The sequence below is a fragment of the Myotis daubentonii genome, chromosome 18 (assembly GCF_963259705.1).
Source record: "Myotis daubentonii chromosome 18, mMyoDau2.1, whole genome shotgun sequence".
NCBI lineage: Eukaryota > Metazoa > Chordata > Mammalia > Chiroptera > Vespertilionidae > Myotis > Myotis daubentonii.
This window is the reverse complement of record NC_081857.1, coordinates 14,457,655-14,476,092: the sequence shown is the minus strand read 5'-3', so window position 1 is coordinate 14,476,092 and position 18,438 is coordinate 14,457,655.

The window sequence follows — 18,438 nt, the reverse complement described above, 5'->3', positions numbered from 1 at the left end:
AAGAAACTATATATATGTATCTTATGTAAATATGTTTCTGTAACTATTTTTTCTTGCTCAAATAAATAAATCAGTTGAACAACTTATGCCACTGTTGTTTTAAAAAGTATCTTTATTGTTGAAAGTATTACAGATGTCGCCTCCCCCACCATTGAACCCTTCCACCCACCTCCCGCCCCCTCCCCAGGACTTCACTGCACTATTGTCTGTGTCCATGGGTTATTATGCCACTTTTTTTAAACAGTGAAAAGTTGAAATGGGAGATCACATTTGAAAGGAGCTTATAGGACAATTTTTGTGATATATTGATCTAAAATGAAAATATTGTTTCCTTCAGTCTGCAGGCCGACGCTCCATCCACTGAGCCAAACCGGTTTCGGCAAAAAATATTGTTTCCTATAAATCACCTACACCGTGCAAAAGTGACCAAGTACCAGGACCCTGTGCCACATAAGATCCTGGCGGCGCTGGGGGATGAGATTACACTTGGATGTGAAAGGCTGTGGCAAGTCGCCAGGCCAGGAGGGAAGGTGTGGGTCATCCCTTGGGTTCTCAGCTGTCCCCATTCTTTCCCAGTGGCAGGAGCAGAGCCTTGGAACTCTGGTTGGAAGCAACTCTGCTGAGGGCTCGAGCAAGAGAGGTAAAGGGACATTGTGGGCACCTCGTCTCCATCAGGGCCCAGCATTGTATGTGCACAAACTCACTCTACATCTAGTGTGGCAGTTGGGGCATGGGTTTTGAAGACAGACACTTTGTATGGTGAGTGATGGTTACTAGACTTATCCTGATCATCACTTTGCGAGGAATAAAAATGTTGAGTCATTAGGTTGTAAATCTGAAACTAATATACTATTGTAGTCAAGTATAATTTTAAAAAAATAAAAGAGAGGGAGAGAACCCGCTTTCTTCTCCAAAGCAGGTTTTTCTAATGTTTGGATTTCCTTCTAATCCGTCGCCAGCCTAAAACCTGGGGTTGCAGCAACCCTGAGGAGCAGGGCTGGCTCCATGGTGTGCTGATTTATTGTGCAATAGCAGTGACTGCCGAGGTGACTCAGCAGGGTTCTGTGCATGAAAGTCAACCCAGTGGTGACAAGCTCCAGCCCTAAGGCCTCTCAGCTCCTGGGATCCTCCACAAGGTGAAAGCAAGGGCCATTTCTCTGAGCCTGATATGGATGTCTGGATTCCTGGAGAATGAGAAAAAGCTTTAACTCAGGAGTAGAGATCTTCCAGCTTGATGTTGCCTCCCTGGGGAAAAAAGAGAGCCTGATGAATACAATGGGCGAGAACATGGACTTTGCAACTGGAGAATTGGTTTAAGTGCACGCTCTGGCATTTACGAGTTATGTAACCTTGAGCAAATTATTGACCTGCAAAAGGAGAACATTAGTATTTCTGTCTTAGGAGACTGAGTTCACGTGTGGTGATGTAGGGGGCATGCCTAGCACAGTGTTAGCATTTAGCAGAAGCTCAATAGATGGTTGTAGAGATGATTTTTACCCCCTTGAGCACTGCCATGCTATCAGAACAGCCATTCCACTACTCTGTCCAATTCTTAATTCTTATCCACATATTGATTAAATTGTTGACCCTGTACATCCAGAATCGAAACTGAAAATGGGCTGCATGATCTCCATATGCAAAGTAAACGTGCTTTGGAGGAACTAGGCTGGGAGTCAGGTGGAGCCATATCAGATAAACTAGTTTAAATTTATGGTTACCAGCCCTGACCTTATAGAGAAGGAGTTGGGTGTCTTTCCCCTTTGACCTTGGAATGTGATATTCTTGTGCAATTCCCTACGTTTATCATCTGCAGGTGGATTCTAATGAATGGAAACCTCTTTTGAATGGGACAAGAAGACCATGTTTCAAGAAAATCCGCACGTGTGTGTTTTAAGAACGTAGATTCACTATCTCCTAATGGTTTGGGTTGCTAATCCAGATAGCTCATATATCAGTATGTGTATCTTTGTGTTTGCAGAATCATTTTCTCTCTGTCAAATACTTCTGTGGCTCTCCATGGAGTCATAGTCAGAGGTTTTTCGCCAGAGTTTTAATTTCCCCATATACCCAGGATTTATAGGGGGTGGAGGGAAGGTAATTGGCCACAGATTAAACTTTTCTGGGGGAAACCAGTTGGGGTACCAGAGGTCACTGTGTGTGTGCTAATCATAAGCAATTGAAGGCCTGCAGAGATGACGAAGCCACACGCCAGCTGCCTTCCCCTCTGACTTAAGGCACCTCTTGTCAAAAGCAATCTACTCAGCTCTGGGGCTTTAAGAAATAAACACTTTTAATTACACAGTTTATACCCAGATGCATTCCCCTAGAAAGCAACTGAAATAATATTGATAAGGCTCAAGGAAATTTCCCTCTATTTGCTTTCTAGTTTTAAAAAAGTAATGGATTTTGAGTGTATCAAAAGTCTTATTTTTTCCATTGTTATGATCGTAAGTTTTGTTTTTTAATCATTGTTCCCCTCTGATCCTCAATTTGGTATGTAGCTTCAAAGCCTTTTGTGTATGTGTATACACATATGTATATAGATTATATATGTGTGTGTATACATATTTTTTTAAAACTCTTACAAATTTGTATAAAGTATATTTTTTCCTATGTGTATGTATATACATATATATATACATATATATTAAATTAATATGGGTATTAATATCAGTATTTAAACTACATACATATATATTAATACCTATATTAATTTATGCAGGATTTTCCATGGAGAGGGTTTCTCAGCTGAATCATTTTGCAACTTGCTTTTTTACTCAGTAATATGTAGTTCATAGAGGTCTGTTTTTTCATTTAGAATTGATGGGTGGTGTTCCCTAGTGATGAGTTTATTTGGCGGGGCCCCTACTGATGGATATTTAAGGTGGTCCAGCTTCTCACTCTTGGAGACAACGATACAATGAACATCTTTAACCATGTTTCCTTGTACACATGGGTCTGCCTTTCTAGGAAGTTGCTTTTAAGAAGTGTCATGGGGCCCTAACCGGTTTAGCTCAGTGGATATAGCGTCGGCCTGCGGACTCAAGGGTCCCAGGTTCGATTCTGGGCAAGGGTATGTACCTTGGTTGCGGGCACATACCCAGTGGGGAGTGTGCAGGAGGCAGCTGATTGATGTTTCCCTTTCATTGATGTTTCTAACTCTCTATCCCTCTCCCTTCTTCTCTGTAAAAAATCAATAAAATATATATTTTTTAAAAAGAAGTATCATGGGGTCTGTGCCATTTAAATTTAAAAGATACTGCTGGATTGCCTTTCAAAGTGTCAGTTTCAATTCCCACCAACAGCACATGAGAGTACTTGAAAACTTTTCATATTATTAAACAAAGATTTTTGTCAAAAGTTTGTGTTACTTTAATTTGGTTTTAATGTGCATATTTCTGAATAGCAGTAAAGTGGAGTATCTTTTCATGTCTTTATTGGCCACTGATATTTCCTCTTCACTGAATTTCTTATTCAAATTCTTTCCATGGCTTTCTAATTTGGGTTGGTTATCTCTTTTATACAAATTTGTAAGAGTTTTTAAAATATATTCTTGATACTAATTATTTGTTTCTCTTAGGCTGTTGCTTTTTGTTTAACTTTGTTTATGGTATCTTTTTATACCCAGAGGATAGGCCATGTCAGGACACAGCAAGAAGATGGCCAGTTGCAGGCCAAGGAGAGAGGCCTCAGGAGATATCAAATCAAATTTGATACTATTAAATCTTCCAATCCGTGAGCATGGGATTCCATGTCATCTGTGTTGACATTACCAAGAGTGTCACCAAATTTATCAAGGGTTTAGTTCTAAAAATTTTTGTTTGTTTTTGCTTACTTGTTTTTATAGTAAACATTTTTATGCACCTAAATATCGAGACAACACAAAAATATACATACAAATAGATATCCATAGGTACATGCATACATACATACTCTTGTGTATGTACACACACAGACACACACATATGTATTTCATCTTACTACTTCTTGAAACTCACTCCTCATGGATTCACTTGTCTTCTTATTGGAATACATTTTTATTTCAGAGAGGTCTAATTTGGCTGGACAAGGAGTTTTTATTATTTCCCCTTAACATCTTATTTAATCTTTGCAAAAACCCTTAACGGAATCCCTATTTTGCAGATGTAGCTATAGAGGCTTGGGGAAGCGAAGTAACTTGCCCAAAGCCACATGGTTAACACAGGCAAACTGGGGTTCAAACCCAACTCCTGCTTCTTTCAAGCTCGGACACGGAGTCACTTTCCAAAACACCAGGCTAACGTAGGCAAGTTGATAGAAGGCACTCAATTGTCAATTTCCTTCTGTCCTGTCTTCCTCTTCTTCCTTTTCCCAAAAGTGGAGAGAGATCTCTCTCCCCATGCGTGAACCTATCAGCCAGTGAGTCAGGTTCTGTTTAGATTCTCATGAGTAGGAACTGGGAAAAGAGGACCTTTTCTTGGATCAGGAGATGGTGGAAATGGTGGGTGGGCATGACTGCTGAGCTGGGAGACCCTCGGAGGGGCAAGAGAGGGTTCCCCTGGATTACTGATTCCCTTGTCTGGCCTGTGATCTTTCTGAGGGTTCCCTCCTGTCTGGGCTCCTCTGTCACGGGTTTCCCTGAACTTGTCAACAGTAGCCTGACGTGGGATCGGCCTGTAACCTGTGGTTTGTGATAGCACAAACCTGGCTGCCCCTGGCTCAGTCTGACATTCTCCACCAGGCCCTGCAGCCTCATCAATGGGTGTGTGCCTGGCATGGCCACAGAGAAGGGCCTGGAAGGTCGGCAGCTGGCCAGAATCCTGCAACCCAGCACATGAGAAGGTAGGAAAGAATCCTGAACTACTGAGCACCTGGGGATGGAGCATTCCGCCTTACTAGCTGTGATTTCCCTCCTCCCTTCCTTGGCAAAACTAAACGAGTAGGTGCATTTGGGCAGCAAAGTCAAAATACATTTCGCTTCCCTCTGCAGTGAAAGTCCAGGGAAGGGAGGGGCCCTTGAAAGGTATTTCCACCTTGGCTTAACTTATTAGGTTAGTAGAAGTGGACTTTTTGTTCTCCTTGGTAAGGTTATTAAAACCCCCAAGGAATGTACAGAAGGCAAATTTAGTTTGAGGAGCCCAGTAGGCCAAGAAGACTGAATAACAGTCTGGTTGTTTGTATGGCTGGAGTGTTGGTAAAAGGGAATTTTTTGTTTATTTTTTTAAAATATATTTTTATTGATTTCGGAGAGGAAGGGAGAGGGAGAGAGATAGGAACATCAATGATGAGAGAAGCATTGATCACTTGCCTCCTGCACGCCCCACACTGGGATCGAGCCTGCAGCCCAGGCTTGTGCCCTGACCATGAATTGAACCATGACTTCCTGGTCCATAGGTCGATGCTCACCCAGTGAGCCACACCAGCTGGGTGGTAAGAGGAAGCTTTTGACTGAGGGCTGCCCTAAGCCGGAGCATCCTGGCTCTTGGGGGCTCCATCCTGACAGGGTCTGTGGATGGTGTCTGCTCACCACTCAACCCCAGTGCTTTCCTGTGCCTAGGCGGCTCCTCACCCACTGTCTGGGGAACCAAGGAGCTCAGCTGGCCTCCTGCCACTTGGACTTGATCGCCACTGAGACCCCTCAGGTTCAGGATGCGGGAGGAAAAGGAGGGTTGAGGCTGGGTGACAGGGAGGGGGGAGAATGGCACCTCTGGTGTGTTGTGCTCTGATGCCCTCTGGAGCAGTAAGGCCTCGGCAGGGGGAGGTTTGGGGGACGGAGACAGTACTGCAACCTGTTGCTGGAAAGGGTTTGGTTGAGCAGCTGATTCTGAAGCACAGGGCTGATTAGCCTTAATGGCAGCCCCACGTGGTGTGGGATATTGTCAAAATGGAGAGCCCCCCTTGGTCCTAGAGCCCCTGGTCCTTTCTAAGTGGAAGCGGTCTTTCTAGACAACAAATTCTCTGACCTCCCCACACTCAAACGCATAGAGGCATGAATTGATTTCCGAGGAGAGGTGTTCCCCCTTCTGGAGCCCAGGGAGCTTTTCCAGACAATCATGACCATGTTTCCCTCCTCCTCCAGATCTTAAGCAAGACCTGCAAGCCAGCTGGTCTGGCTCCCGCCCTCTCTCAGCCTCATCTAACACTCGTGACCTCTACACCTAGTCATTACATTGATGCAACACATAGATTATTGAATGCCTGCCATGTGCCGGACATTGTTCTAGACATTGAGGATACTCCTGTGAAACAAATAAAGTCCCTGCCCTCATAGCATCTACATTCTAGTGGGAGAAGACAGATAATATTTATAGCAAGTTAGCCGGCAATAAGAGTTAAGGGGAAAAGCAAAATAGGGAAGGGAGAAGGGGGATCCTGCTTTATAAGACTGATCCAGAAAAGCTTCGCTGATAATGTGCCATCTGAGCAAATGCCTAAAGGAAGAGAAAAGGCAAGTCAGACTTCGAGGGAAGGGCATGCCAGGAAGAGAGATCAGCAAGTGCAAAAGTCCTGAGGTGGGGACATGCTTTCCATGCTCAAGAACTACAGGGAGGCCTTGTTGGTGTGGCTTGGTGGTTGAGTGCCAGCCTATGAACCAAGAGGTCACAGTTCAATTCCTGGTCAGGGCACATGTCCAGGTTGCAGGCTCGATCCCCACTAGGCAGCCGATCAATGATTCTCTCTCATCATTGCTGTTTCTATCTTTCTCCCTCTCCCTTCCTCTCTGACATCAATAATAATAATAAAAAACCATAATAAAATAAAATTTAAAAAAGATACCCCAACCCCCCAAATAATCCTTTGTTGTTGTTGTTAATAATTCCCTTGTCCCACCTTCTCCCTAAAAACATCTTTCATTTTGTACAACCCCTTGGAGTATCCTTCTACGGGATGCTGCCCGATTCATGAATCACTTAATAAAGCCAATTAGATCTTCAGATTTACTTGGTGTTATTTTGTCTTTTAACACCTCCCACCAGAGGGTGTTTGTGCCTGCTGTCCCAGTGGAAATGCTCTGCTCCAAAGCCTCACCCCTTACGCAGTTAGCTCAATCGATCCTTCCTAATGAACATTGTTCCCATCATCTATTGCTGCATAATAACCTGCCGCAAACTGTGGTACAAACAACACCCATGTTAGTATGGTCAGGAATTCGGACAGAGCACAAGGTGGGGTGGCTGGTCTCTCCTCCACATGCCTGGGGCCCTGGTCTGGAGGACTGGACTAGCTGGGGGTGACTTGGATGGTTGAGGACTGGGATCATCTGGAGACATATTAACTCAAGTGGACGAAAAAGGGCTCTAAGCTGACAAGTCCAGTGAGCGAAACTAACCACAGGGAGATCTGATTATAAATTCCTAACTGCTCAGGTCAAGGTGGGTAGGCATGCCTTACTCATGTAACTTCTTTAGTAAAAGGTTTGTCCTTGCCTTAAGCAAGCCCTGACCATTGTTTTCATACATCTAGGTTAACACACCTTTGAAATGCCAAAGCAATCTTCTTCAGACCCTTCAGTGATATCACCACCCTCAGGGGAGCACGTAGTGTTGTTAAGTATGGGTACCTTGTTTTCCCATCTTCATGTAAACTTCCTTACCTCTTCTCTTTAATTGCAAATGTATTAAAGAAACGGGAAAACTCATGCTCTGGGGCAGTGGTCGGCAAACTCATTAGTCAACAGAGCCAAATATCAACAGTACAACGATTGAAATTTCTTTTGAGAGCCAAATTTTTTAAACTTAAACTATATAGGTAGGTACATTGTTATTAACTTAATTAGGGTACTCCTAAGGCTCAGGAAGAGCCACACTCAAGGGGCCAAAGAGCCGCATGTGGCTCGCGAGCCGCAGTTTGCCGACCACGGCTCTGGGGCATTTGCCATCTTGCTTTTTCTGGCATGTCATCAGTTGGGCTCAATTCTGAAACTCCTATGAAAACTCTCTACAGGTTTGGATGTTCATATATTGACCCTCACAGGTGTAGTGCCTGGACTGGGATGGGCTCAGCTGGGACAATACTCCATACCACGTGGGGCTGTAATTACAGAGAGGAGGCACCAAGGCAACCGGACTTCTCACCTGGTAGCTCAGGGCTCCAGGAGTGTGTTCCCGTGAACAAAGCAGAAGCGTGCAGCCTTTTATAATCTAACCTTGAAGACTCTGGACTCTGTTGGCTGAAGCGGGCACAAGCCACCCAGGTTCAAGGGCAGGGGGAGGGGGGACATAGGTTCTACCTCTCTATGGGAGGAATAGTCAAAAACTTGACATCCGTCTTCTAAGTCAGGCTCCTTCGTGATATATTTTTGTTTTTTCAATATTCTTATCTGCTTGTATGTATTCACTATGGTGACAACTTGAGTCAAGCCTTGCAAACTCAAATAAATGACAACCGCAGCCAGGCGGGAAGTGAAGCTGCCCGGGTGTAGGAGGTAACAGAGCGAGTGAGCCAGAGATTGCTCACGCTCTCTGAGGTGGGCAGTCACTTCTTGGCACAGCTAATGGTTGTCGGGAGGGGAAGCTTGCCCAGTGTTGCCAGAGCTCCCCATTGTTGAAGAAAGGCCCAGAACCAGAACTGAGGGTGTTTGTGAACAAATGTCCCATATTAAAAAGGCTCTGGAGGCCAACGGCCTCGCACACAGTGGGCTCAGTAAGTAGTTGTGGGAGAAATGAAAAAGTTCCCGGAGGTCCTCTCACACTGATCCCCATTGAGGAATGCAGGTGGGGAGCCCCACCCCTTGGTTGGGAGGGTAGGGATAATGGGGTAAGACAAGGAAAGTAGACTCCTACAGTGGCCCAAAGAGCAGGTCACTCTGCCCCTATGCTTTATTTTTCTTCTAAATCAGTGGTTCTCAACCTTGGCTGCACATTAGAATCACCTGGGAATCTTTTAAAAATCCTGATTTCTGGGCCTCATCCTCCGGAAATTCTGTTTCTTTGTCACTAATGTTGTGGCCCCACCCCATAACGAAGGAACAGAATTTCTGGAGGATGAGAATCACTGTTCTAAATGCTTAAAGTGATCTGAGATATGTAACTGATTGGCCCTCCCACACACCAGGTGAAATCTCGTTTGTTTTGTTTGCTTTGCACCCAGAGCCTGCGATAGCAGGTGCTCGGTGCATTCTTACTGAAGGAAGCTCAAATGGGTGTTACAGGTGAGGGTCAGGAGCCAAACACCTTGTGCTGGGTGCCAAGGTAAGTAAGGAAGCTGGGATGAAAACCACACAAATTGGTGCAAAAGTACGAGCACAGTTGGCCCTTTGGTATAAAAGTCCTTCCTGGACATACTCCAGAGCCACGCTTTTGAAAACGCGCGTGCAATTTAAAAGTGCATTTCTCAAAATCAGCTTCCATCCCCGATATTATAGGAAAGAAGGGGATTAAGGGATTTGGGTAATCCTTGGGAGACTTGACGAGCTTCATGATTCCTGCCTATTTCAGGCAGAACTGGGAATATTTAAATATGTGATTTAAATGCAGAACCTTGGGGTGGGGAGAGTGAGGAGTGGGGTTCTGAAACCCAGGCTGGAGTGGGGAAGAGAGGCCTGGAGTTTCATAGCAGCCGGGTCTGTTCTGCTTTTCCTGTTTTTGTTTTAAAGACATTTGCAAGTGTCACCCTTCCCCGGGCGGAGCTCACCTGGCTCTGCGGGCTGGGAAGTCAGAAGTTTTATAGGGAAATAAGAGTATGGGGTGCGGCGCCATAAGCGCAAACACAGCACACCAAGGCACCTCTCCAGACGGTGGCCTCAGTACGCAGGCCCTCAGAGGTGACCAGCCATCCTCCCACACTGCCCACTGATGCCAGAGACCCAGGGCTCCAGAGGTGGCAGCCTGCTGTGACACCATTGCCAACCACGTGTTGGTGAAAGGCCTGGGGAGAGAGAGCAAGCCCCACGCAGAGAAATGCACACCCGGTCTTTTTTCTAAGGAACTGGGTTTCGACCCCAGAGTTCCCTGACCCCCAAGCCCATCCTCTCTCCATAGGTTTTGCTGATTAACCTTGCTTTTTTGTATCACCAGTTGGTATTTATAGTAAATGTCACTCATTTCTCAGACAGCAAGACGTCAGGACAGTTTCAGGGGTGCCCCCTCAAGCCACGCACACCATTTTCCGACCTGCCTTGCCACCCCAGGCAGAGTTCCAGCAGCAGCTCTGGACGCTGTCTATTAAGAGGGACCATGGTGGCCCAGCCAGTGTGGCTCAGTGGTCAAGCATCGACCTATGAACTGGGAGGTCACAGTTTCACTTCCCTGTCAGGGCACATGCCTGGGTTCCGGGCACGATCCCCAGTGGGGGGCTGTGCAGAGGGCAGCTGATCAATGATTCTCTCTCATCATTGATGTTTCTATCTCTCTCCCTTCCTCTCTGAAGTCAATAAAAATATATTTAAAAAATAATAATAAAAAAGAGGAGCCATGGTGTCAGCTGGCCACCTGGCCACTTGCACCTTTAACAGTGCTTGGCACACAGTGGACGCTCAGGAAGTGGGTGTGTGGGAGTGTTAACCATTATTTAGAAGTGGGTGCCAGGTACAGTGCTGAATTCTTTGCGAACATAATCTCTTTAACCCTCACAGGCAGCAGATTTTCCTCCTTACAAAGGAGGAAATTACAGTTTGGGGAGCACAGTGGACTTGTCCACACTCACCGACCCAGTTAGTAGTGGAGCTAGGATTTGAATGGACTCAATATGCCTCCACAGCAGCTCCTGTGGTATAACACCCTCAGGGGGTGGGGGGGGCGGTGTATGTGTACGTGCGTGGGGTGGGGTGATATTTAAGTTGCTGTATCCAGTGCTGAGGGCGTCCAGATCAAGGCAGGCATCCTTTGATCTGGGTGTGAGAGTGGGAGTCAGGAGGGAGGTGTCTGGAGAAGCTGTGGGGAGGAGTGACTGAGAGGAAACAGGTCGGGGCAGTAGGTGGTGCACACTGCCGGTGGGGTGACATGGGCAGGCTGGGTGACAGGCTCATCTGGGCCTCTCCAGTTGGGGACAGGAGAGGGTGGAGGGAGGGGCCCTGCACAGAGGTCACAGCTGGGCCCTGTCAGCGCTCAGCCTGACCTGAGTGGTGGTGGTGGTTTTCAGATGGATCAGTCAGACTTGCCCCAGCAGCTTCCTGCTTTCTAAGGCCTTCCCTTCCTTGTTCCTAAGTCACTGGGCTAAGAAAATACAGCATGTCCACCTGGCCAACTTCCCAGATAGAGCCCCAGGAAGTCCCAGTGCACAGTGAAGTGGGAGAGGAGAAGGAATAGCCTGTTCATTCTTTCATCCAATATTTATTGAGCATCTATTATGTGCTAGGTACCAGCACAGGTGCTTGGGACACAGAGTGACAAAAAGCGACCCTGCCTCAGGTTGCTTCTCGTGGGGGCTGGACGGACAGTACCTAACATGAGAAAGAAGTAAACTAGATAACAAAAGGCTGTGAAATAAAGACAAAGTCATCCGGCCAGTGTGGCCCAGTGGTTGAGCATCAACCCCTGAACCAGGAGGTCATGGTTCAATTCCCAGTCAGAGCAGTGCTCGGGTTGCAGGCTTAATCCCCAGTAGGGGGCGTGCAGGAGACAGCCAATCAATGATTCTCTCTCATCATTGATGTTTCTATCTCTCCCTCTCCTTTCCTCTCTCTGAAATCAGTAAAAACTTATTAAAAATAAATATATATATATTTTTAAAAAGACAAAGTAGAGTAGAAAAGGGGGACTAGGAGTGCCTGTGTGGCTGGGGCTGGGGCTCATTTTGGCTGCAGTCTCAACAGGGCTGTCAGGGAAGTGAAGGAGTTACCCATGTAGTTCCAGCGAAAGAGGGGTCCAGGCGGAGGGAATGACCAGGTGAAAGTGCTGCGGCCGGAGGGCACAAGCCAGTGTCTGAGCAATCGCAGGAGAGCAGGGGCTGGAGAGGAGTGGGCAATTCGGGGAGTAGAAAGAGATGAGGATGGCGGCTTCAGGAGCCGGAGAACAGAGACCCTTTCTGAGCCTAGACGTGACATGCTCTGGCTTCTGTGTGTAAAGCACCCTTCTGCTCTGAGAAAAAGGTGGAAATGGAGACCCGCTAGAGCCTGGTAGGATATGCAGGTGAGAAAAGAGGGGGGGCCTGGGGCAAGGTAGATGCAGTGCAGATGAAGGGAGGTTGGATTCTGAATATAGCAGAGGGAGGAGCCAATCAGATCTCCTGATGATTGGATTTGGGGAGTGAGATAAAAAGAGGAGGGAAAGAAGACTGTGGGTATTTGACTTGAGCAACCATCACTGAATGGGCAGACCCCAGAGCAGGGTTGGGAGGGAGGGGCAGGAATAATGTCTTGGATCCACTGCGTCTAGCATAGTGGTCACTCCAGCTGGACGGGCCAGGACTGCCTGGAGAAAGGTCTGGACTAGAACTCTGAGGCATCGCCTACAGACAGTGTTGAAAGCCAGGAGCCTGCACAAGGTCACGGCTGACCTTAGTGGTGGTTGTGAGGGTGTGTGAGCGCAGACAGAGAAAGGACAAGGGCTGGGCCTCAGTGACTCCAGGGTTGAAAAGCTCCAAAGAGGAGGAGGCACCCAAAAAGTGGGAGAAAACCTGGAGGACTGGTGTCCTGGAAGCCACGAGAAGAGAGAGCTCCAGGGACGAGGGAGGGGACAGTTGTATCAACTCCTGAATGGAGTCCAGCTGCTTTTGCTGTGCCCCGAGCCGCCGTTCCCCGCTCTGTAAAATAGGAGTAATGATGTCCACTCCCAAGGGGTGCGATGAAGACTAAATGAAATAGTGTACCCGAGACATAGGGCACTTTGTTTGAAAGCTCTTCCCAAGTGGGAATTTCTGTGGGAGAATCTACACTAATAAAAGACAAAGATGCTAATTGACCATACCTTCGCTACGCTCACCAGCCAATCAGAAGAGTATGCAAATTAACCCCAAAAAAGATGGCCATTAAATTTGCATACCGCAGGCAGATCCCACTGTGCCAACCCGCCTGGGGCTGGTGGCAGCCCGATCCCCAGCCGCCAGCTGCCCCAGCGCGGGATCTGGGCCTGCCTTGTGCGGCCCGGGGCAGGGGGGTAGGTGGCTGAGCCCCTGCCCACCCCAGCGTGGGATCCGGGCCTGGCGTGTGCGGGGCGGGGCAGGGTGGGCGGGGCAGGCATCAGCACGATCTGAGCTGCTGCCTGACCCAGCGCAGGATCCAGGCCTGCCATCTGCAACCAGGGGAGACGGGGCAGGCACCGCAGGATCGGGCGTGCCATCTGCCACCCGGGAGCAGGCCTAAGCCAGCAGGTGGTTATCTCCCGAGGGGTCCCAGACTGTGAGAGGGCACAGGTTGGGCTGAGGGACCCCCACCCCCGCCAATGCACAAATTTTTGTGCACCAGGCTTCTAGTCCATACAAATAATGACAAAGTGAAATTATAGCCATGATGATGATGATCATGCCTCGGAAAAGAATGTCGGAGGCAGGCTCTTGTCGTTGGGAGGACCCCCTGGCTGAGCGCAGGCTGAACTGAGTGGCCAGGGGACCAGGAGGGCTCCCATGGTTGGGGGGCTTCGCAGAGAGGGGGTACTGGATGTAGAGAATTGGGGGCTGGGGGAGGAGGGACACCTGTGTGAGGAGGATGTCACGGGTGCAGAGTAGGGACTGATGGGGGCCTGCTTGATTAGTAGGCTGTATGGCGTGTGTGTTCAAGGAACAGGGACGGTGGGCAAGTGGTGGACAAGGGGGGGCAAGGTGGGATCACATTACACAGTGACCATATTCTGTAAACCAGCAAGCAAGCCGCCATCCCTGGTGGGTTAGCATCCGGCCCTTGTACAAGCCCCGGACCCTCCCCCCTCCCCCAGAGCAGCCTCCCCACCACTCTGCACTGCAATGGCCTTGTTTGCTGTCTCCGACTTAGCGCCCCGTTTGAGGGAGGCACATGTGGTGCCAAGGAGGCTGAGGGAGAGGGTCCCCTGGGCCGTGCAGAGCGAGTCCCCCAGCACAGTGCCCAGCTCCCGGAAGGCACCTAGTGACTGAATGAACGCAGACTTGCCCCAGGGCGGCTGTTCTAAGGCCTTTCTCGGAGTCTGTGGGGCCATCAGCGTTCTTGGGAAGCCCCCGGTAGGAGTCTCTGAGGTCCAGGTGCTTAGGAGGACCTGCTGCCTGCCTGTCCCCGCTCCAGGCCCGGCCGCAGGTCCCAGGCACAGGAAGGCCGGGCTCCCCGCAGAGACCACTCCAGGCAAAGACACCGTCCCAGGTGGCAGTTTCTTCACCCTCTTCTCTGACTTTGGGGCCTTCCAGTTCCTCCCCGCCCTGGCCTCCCTCGTGCTCAGATAAGGAGCTATTTTTGCTGTGCACCCCTCCCCCACCCGTCCCTCCTGGGCCCTAAGCCCGCGTGTGGCTTTCTCAGAAGGAGATTCCTAAAAGGCCCTGCCCTTCACAGGCGGCGGGGGGGGGGGGGGGGGGGGGGGGACCTGAAGCCAGGGGCATCTGGGGCCTTTATTGGCCTCCTCAGTGCCCATCCTCCGATGCCGGGAGTCATAGGGGGAGAGGCCCAGGGCCAGGGCTGCCAGATAAGACAGGATGCCCAGTTACATCTCAATTGCACTTGAGTCATGAATAATTTTTACTATAAATATGTCCCATGCAATATTTGGGACAAAATTATGCTCAAGAACGATTTTTTCATTGATCTGAAATTCAAATTCAACACCGTGTCTTGTTTTTTTCATGTTGCTTTTATTTGCTTGTTTTGGGGCAATTCTGGCAACCCTGCTGATTGCTGGGCTCCCCCCGCTTCGAGCTGCTGCGTGCACCTCTCCGCGGTTCCCTTCCCTTGTCAGCCTCGAGGCTGGTGGAAGCAGGAGATGGCGGAGTGCTTGGCATAAGGGGCCACAGTTATTATTGTCCCTGGCTGAGATCCCACAGCCAGAAGGCAGCGGGCCGGTACACCCTCCAGGTCCAGGTGCCCGGTCTCTCAAGGACACAGCCTGCTGCACAGTCCTTGCGTCCGAGCCCACCCAGCCCTTGAGGAATCTGGGCAGAGGCTGCAGGAAGGCGTAAGGAGGCACATTCTAGCCTGGACATCCGGAATTCTCCAATGACCAGAGGGGAGCCCTGTGGGATCGAAGAGGAAAGGGAGGCGACCACAGGCATCCTGTGCTCAGCATACACCTGGTATTTTGTTCTCAAATGCAATCCTCACCCAAACTGCTCATCTCCCTTTTGCAGCTAAAGATACAGTCATGGCGACAGAAGAGAAAGCCCTTGCTGCTCCCCTATTGGGACCAGGGCTCCTGCAGCCGACTTCAGGGCTTGCTCTGACCCCCCCACCCCCTACCCCCAGCTCGCAGGAGGCCTGGGGACATGAGCTCCATGACAGCAGGTTTTTCCAGCCTGCTTTGTTTACTGATCCTTTCCCTATGCCTAACACAGAGCCCTGTACATATCTGGTGAATGATTTGAAGATAATGATAACAACAATGGCAGCTAACATGTATTTAGTACTTACTTTGCCCCAGAAGTGCCCTAAGCACATGTATTCATTCACCTGTCTTTGCCACAAAACCACTAGGAAGCACAGAGCAGGCACAGAGAAGGTAACTTGTGCCAGGGTCACACAGCTAATAGGTAATAGTTTAGATCTGGTTCGCCTGAGTTCCCAGTGGGACCACCTGTTTTTAATCCCCAAGGATGTGTTTCCATTGATTTTAGAGAGGAATGGAGAGGGAGAGAGAGAGAGAGAGAGAGAGAGAGAGAGAGAGAGAGAATGGATGTGAGAGAGAAACATCCATTGGTTGCCTTCCATGTGCGCCCCTAATGGGGATTGAACCTGACGGAGAAATCTCAGGGTACGGGACATGCTCCAACCATTGAGCCACCCAGTGGGGCCCAAAAGCAAACAGCACAACCTTTCACACACTCGGCAGGTGTCCACGGCCCTGGCATCTGCTCCTTTGTGGTCCCCTTGGTGGCAGCCCTCCCCTTCCTCTGGCTTCTTCACTGCTGACTTAATCTCCTTGGGGACAGGGAGTGTCTCCATCTTCATTTCCTCGGTGTCCAGTACGGTGACCAGCCCAGTACAGGGCCTCCTCTCCACCTTCCTGGCTGGCTGGTATGACACCTTCCTGGGAGGTGGGAAGCGCAGGTATAACCACTCACCCCCATTTACCACCAGGGGAACAGGCTCAGAGAAGGGAAGACGTGTCACAGCAGGAAGAGCGAGCAGACCGTAACCGACCTGGGCCTCCTGAGTCAGCACTTTCCTGGCCAGGGCCGCGGGGGCGGGGATCGATGCTCTACAGTCCATGGGTTCTGGCTGCTGCCTGAGGTTTGGGGTTGGCGGGGAACCACCACCTGTTAGAAGTGGGCAAAGGCAACATACAGGCAGGACGTGGAGGGTGGGGTGGGGGATGTGGGGACTGGACTCGAGGATCCAGCCCAGCCCTTTCAGAGGAGGCCTGTGGGGCTGCTTCTTGGAGCTGGAGAGGGTGAGTGGTGAGGCGCCGCTCCCAGCCTCTGGTGCGTGTCCGCCAGGTGCGCTTCTAAGCAAACAGAATGCAAAGCAGGGCATATTTAGCCTGTGGTCACTGCTGTGGCACCAGCCTGCTGCCCAGGCTCTCCTGGTGAGGAAACCCCTTGATGCTGTTCCCTCTGACTGGGGAATGTGCTCCTTGCGGGCAGGTTGGGAGGGTTGGTTTGCAACAAACAGAAAACCTGGAGACTCACGGCTCAACCAAGGAAAGGCAACCAGTTTCCAGGAAGAAATATATCTCAGCTGGAAGCAGAAGGTCTTTATGTCTGTCCTTCTCATTGGCCATCGAGGGTGTTCTGTGGATAGACTTATACTGGAACCTGGGAGTAGTGGGGAGAGGCTATATTCATTCATTCATTCATTCATTCATTCGTTCGTTCAACAGGTATTCATTACAATTCCACTATGTACCAAGCACTGAGCTAAGTGCTGAGAATACACTGGGGACAAGGTGCCTGTCCACTTTGAACTTCCAGTTTAATGGAGACAAATATTAAAGGAGCCTTGCTGTTATTTGATTACTGTTAGTTGTCAGTGCTCTGAAGGAAAACCACTGGATGCCATGAGAGGATAAAATAAGGAATTTTAGTCTGGGAGTCAAGGGAGGCTTCCTGGAGGAAGTGGCATTGAAGCTGAGTCCTGGAGGGTGCCTAAGAGTTCATTTGGCAGCTTGCTTCGAGCAGGGAGTAAGAGGGGCTGAGCAACAAGCATTCCAGGCCCAGGGAGTGGCATGGGCCAAGACCTTGAAACAAAGGAGTGTAGCTTCTGCGTGAAGGTCATGCATGAAGGGCTCCTGAATGGCTGGTGTCTAGACTTTAATCTGATTGGGAGGCACAGCCCCTGCTTGCAGCACGCCCTAGTCCAGTGGTTCTCAATTTTCCTAATGCTGTGACCCTTTAATACAGTTCCTCATGTTGTGGTGACCCCCAATTTCATTGTTACAAATTGAACATAATTAAAGCATACTGATTAATCACAAAAACAATATGTAATTATAGATGTGTTTTCCGATGGTCTTAGGTGACCCCTGTGAAAGGGTCGTTCGACCCCCAAAGGGGTAGCGACCCACAGGTTGAGAACCGCTGCCCTAGTCTGATGGGGAAAACAATGGAGTTCAGCCATGCGAGTAACAGTCCACTACCAGCAGACATGGAGGTCTGAAGTGGGGATGCCTGCATGGAAGAAACAAGCCAGTTGGGAAAGGTGTGTCTTGAGTTTTGAAGGTGGGACATGTCCCGAGTTGGCAGAGGTGTGGGAGTTTGAGGAGCTGTGAGCAAGGCCAAGGAAGTGGAACAAGCATACTCGAAGTGGGAGGTGGGTGAATGACTGCATTTGGGTGTGTGTCTGCCTCTCCGATCAAGTTGAATAGCGACTCTTTATTTCGCAACCACTGTGCCCCGAGCAGCCTGACCTCTCTCACTCAATCCATAGAAACAGCCCTTTGAGATGGGGATGACCATCCCACTTACCGACGAAAACAAAGGAGGTTCAGAGGCGTAAGCGACACCGAGAAGAGGTGATAGGACCAGGAGTCAAACAAAATGTGTCCGTTCTGTAGCTCATGAACCTTCCAGCTCCCTTGCTTTCCTCATGACCTGACATCTTAGGAATTGTCCCTGCCTGCTCTGGGAGATGCGATCTGAGCTAAAACCATGTTTAGCCACTTGCAAGCATGGCTGGTAACGTAACTGTGGGAGCAGACCTGCTGGCGCACACCCACCCTCCTTTCCGGCCCACAGAGGCGCAGCTCAGGGGCCTTCATTAGAGAAGGAAGCACGGAGGATGGAGGGTCTACCCGAGACCTTGCCTACGTCTTCTCTCCATTGTCTACGAGCCTTGATATCACCAGAGCTGGGGGGTTTTTTTGTGTGTGTTTTATTGCTATATCCCCAGGCCCCAGAGTAGTGTGTGGCACATAGTAGGCACACCATACGTTTTGTTGAAAGAAATCTCCATGTGGGTGGTGCAGAGTGTTAAGG